The sequence below is a fragment of the Glycine max genome, chromosome 14 (assembly GCF_000004515.6).
Source record: "Glycine max cultivar Williams 82 chromosome 14, Glycine_max_v4.0, whole genome shotgun sequence".
Classification (NCBI taxonomy): domain Eukaryota; kingdom Viridiplantae; phylum Streptophyta; class Magnoliopsida; order Fabales; family Fabaceae; genus Glycine; species Glycine max.
Window position 1 is genome coordinate 10,019,131 of NC_038250.2, and position 4,044 is coordinate 10,023,174.

At 33.1% G+C, this 4,044-nt stretch overlaps 1 pseudogene; it reads left to right on the forward strand.

The window, feature by feature from the left end:
* The first annotated feature begins 700 nt into the window (after positions 1-700).
* On the forward strand, positions 701-2,407 carry LOC100799261 (probable WRKY transcription factor 50; annotated as a pseudogene).
* The last annotated feature ends 1,637 nt before the right edge of the window (positions 2,408-4,044 follow it).

Here is a 4,044-nt window from a genome sequence, read left to right on the forward strand (position 1 = left end):
TAATCCTTTACCCATTAACGTTTGAATGGCACACTAAGATCATAGTCTAGAAGCTAGAGCAGCCTCCACTTGCGGGAGGTGAATTAAAGAACGTACGTAAGATAGATGAAGTCACTTTTCTAGTAGCTTATATGAAAGCAGTGACTTAATTATGGTTCGAAGAAACTTGCAATATTAGAGACCACAAAAAAACTCCATCACTTTGACTTGCACTTCCGTTGTGAAGGGGTTAATTGGTCCAACCTACAAACAAGTCCTGTATCTCAATAATCAACATTAGCATCTATCTCTTAAACTCTCTTCACTACTCTTAAATGTTTTTTTCATTAAAAAAAATTAGATGAATTGGGTATTAGAAGATTTCAAGGCTTAATCAATACTTACAAAAAAATATCTATAAATTATTCATTAAAAACATCTTTACATCTGTAATAAAAATCAAACCTAAATTCCTATAAGATATAAATTTGTTTGTTACTGACTTAATCAATGTTTATTTGTTTTAAATATTCTTTTTCACTGACATAAACACTGGCATTAATTTCTACTACTTTGGTCATTACCTTCGAAACTTCCTATAAATGTTACTCGTAGGAAGTTACCATGAAGCGGCCTTACTAAAAACTACGATTGTGGTGTGCGTTTATATATTGTTTGCGCCGTGATACTTTCTTTTCAAATCATTCATCGTTGTACCAAAATGACAGACAAAAATCCAAAACCACCACCACCAGACAGACCTGACAGTGATGATTTCACCAACCAGTGGCCCTTTGAGCTCTCTGAGTACTTAAATTCGATGACAATCAATGGATGCATGATGATCTTGAGTCGGTTGCTTCTGAGAATGTCTTAAACCAAGTTCATCAGGCCAGTAATTTAGGTGAGTTTGGAGGAGGAAGCAGTCACTTTGAAGGGTCTTCTAGCAGTAAGCATATACATTAGTAGTTCCTCATGAATCATGATATGATGAAAGCGTGTTGTTTTGTAGCTTGAGATATGTTCATATATACATTTTCAATTACTAGTTTAATTACGTTTTCAACTATGAATGAACGAGATTAATGACCATATACTAACCCAAAGTGTAAAACAATTTTAGACGTTCATCCAATTATATCAAATTAGTTGTTCCTCATGAGATGATGGAAGTGTGTTTTATTTGTAGTTTGAGATGTCTATATAGTCATTTTCAAATGACTAAATGTATGTTTAGGTTAAAGTTAGCAAACTTAGTTTTGAAATAATTTTTTATTTGCAAATTGAGTTTGCAAAAGAATTATTGATCTTGCTTTTGTACAAACTTGATTTCAAGTAAAATATAAGTGTGCGAACGTACTTTTAGATCAAACATGCATGTCACAAAATTGAGTTAATTCCTAAATTGAATCTGGAGCACTCTAAACATGCTCTAATTCAATTGATTACTAAAATAACTTATATGAACATTTTCAACTATTTGTATATTCTCTTTAGCTTGTAGTTATTGGTTGTGTAATATTAGGAGATACTAGCAGTGGACGTGAGAATAGCGAAGTTGTAAAGAGAGAGTTGCATTCAAAACAATGTCAGAGATTGAAGTACTTGACGATGGCTACAGATGGAGGAAGTACGGAAAGAAAATGGTGAAAAAATGCCCAAATCCAAGGTATGTGTGACTATGATACATATTTATGTAATAAAATAAAATAGGCTTAAAGATTTTTCGACAAGAGTTCGGATAAATGATTAATTACCAAGCAACTAATTAAGCGTAAACAACTGATGAAATAGAAAACCAAAACCAAATTACACGATGAGAAATTAAAGGGTAAGCTAGGAAGCATAAAAAACATACTTGCATATCGTTAGAACTACTTAGCCAATAATATATATATAGTGCAATATTACTATATAAATTTAAAACAACGATGAGAAAGATACATGTTATATGTAAAAATAGTTCTCTTTATTTTTCTTTTTATGAATAAAATAACAGCATGTTATTTGATTACAGGAATAACTACAGGTGTTCAGTGGATGGATGCACTGTGAAAAAGAGAGTGGAGAGAGACAAGGATGACCCAAGGTATGTAATAACAACCTACGAAGGCAACCACACTCATCCAACTTCTTCCTAGGTCGAATATGCAGAGAAGTTTTGGCAGTGTATATAAGTTTTGTTAGCCACATCTACCAGTACTTCCTTATTAATACTGCAAGTGCTCTTGAGCAGTTTTTTTTTTTTTAAGTCATCAATAATGGTAATAACTGCTATTGTAGAATATTTCCTCATCCTTTTCATAAGAAACAAATTTTAGCTTAAAATACTTAAAATTTTTTTTTTTATAAAAGGGACAAAGGTAGTAAACTTTTGAGGAAATATAGGAAATCAAAGCTTTGAATTATGCTATCTCTACGACAAAGATTTTCTGACAGGTACGTACCATGCTATCTCATCAAGATTAATTAAGGTAGACACAACTATAATTAAAGGAGGATATTATAAAAAATGGAAAATAAATAAGATATACCCATCTCTTTTAATTTACCCGTCAATTTGACATAATAAGCATGAAACTTCATATCTAAGGGAATAAAGATGCATTACATTGAATTCTCTACCTGCTTCATACTACTATATATCACACATATATATATGATGATGGTAAAGAAGAAAAACAGACAACATGATCTCCAATGAACAAGGTCCTTTGACAACTAGATAACAAGAGAGTGTAAAAAAGCACGACTATTATGAACTAAACAGTAGCAATGAACGTTAAACAATACGAGGGTAACGAGTTTGTAGCGGTAGAAGACTCAACAACTGTTGTCGTTTATCCAAGTCCATCTAAAAATATTTTTATTCTATCAGCAGCAGAAATTCACGGCACACTTCCGACAAAACCAGAAGGAGGGACAAAAATAGAGTTTTCTATGCATCATAATTAATAAGTAAACAAAAATAAGTAAACACGAGTAAAAAAGTAAATATATCAAACGCATGCTTCATCCAAAGAATGATATTGTCCTTCTAATGGAAAAGAAAAAGGTCTGAAATTTTTCTGTCGTAGTCATTCCCTCAATCGACTGCCTTATCGAAGCTTGAAGCCTACTACTAAGATTTTGTTTTGGATAAATTTCTCTACAAACATTGAAGAAGAAAATAAAAAAATAAATAAATTTAGCTAGTTATATAAACTAAAATTAACTTATATACTTGCAAGGTGTCGCAATCTACCCTTCAGCGGGAAGACGACGCGAGACCCACGGGTGTGACTTCCTAGGAAAGAAAACGCTCGGAGTCGTCACCAACGTTTATTTGAGAAAAAACATTAGAAAAATCGAACAGGGATCTACGAATTTGAAGTATAAAAGGTTCGGCAGTAGTTTACGTGCAGGGAAGGTATTAGCACCGCACCCGTTCGCCTCAAGGGACAGTAACCTTTAATCAAATGTGCAAAATCATGACTTCATTTTTTGTTTATTTTCCCCTTTTTATGTTTTTTACTTTTTGGGGTCGACAAAGAGCGTGACTCTTGCTCCTACGTATCCTCAATTGCGATGAGGGATTTAGACCTACGTAGTTCTTTGAAAGCAAGAAAGTTACGCGTAGGGTTGATTTTAGACTTTTGAATGGTTCGTTTTAAACGATAAAAGTAAAAGAGACCGTTAAGGCATTGGACCTTGAACGGATTCGAGTGATTTTTGTGGATAAAAGCTTGATTGTGTTGATTTTAGCTTTGGTTTCACTTGGTTATTTTCAAACTCATTAAAAAGGACTTGCAAAGTAAATGACCGGTTGAAACTTTATTTTTCAATGATTAACCGAGGTTACAACACAATTAATCGGGGGAAACTCGCTTTTCAATGATATAAATGAGATTACGACATAATTAATCGGTTAAAACTCGCTTTACACAAGGAAATGAGATCACTGATGGTAGAAGAATGGAGATAAAGATGCGAAAAGCAAGAGTGGACCCCTAAGGGTGCATAGAATGAATTCAAAACTTCAAAAAATAAAAACTAACCAGTCGATGAACGAAGAACAATGAAGAA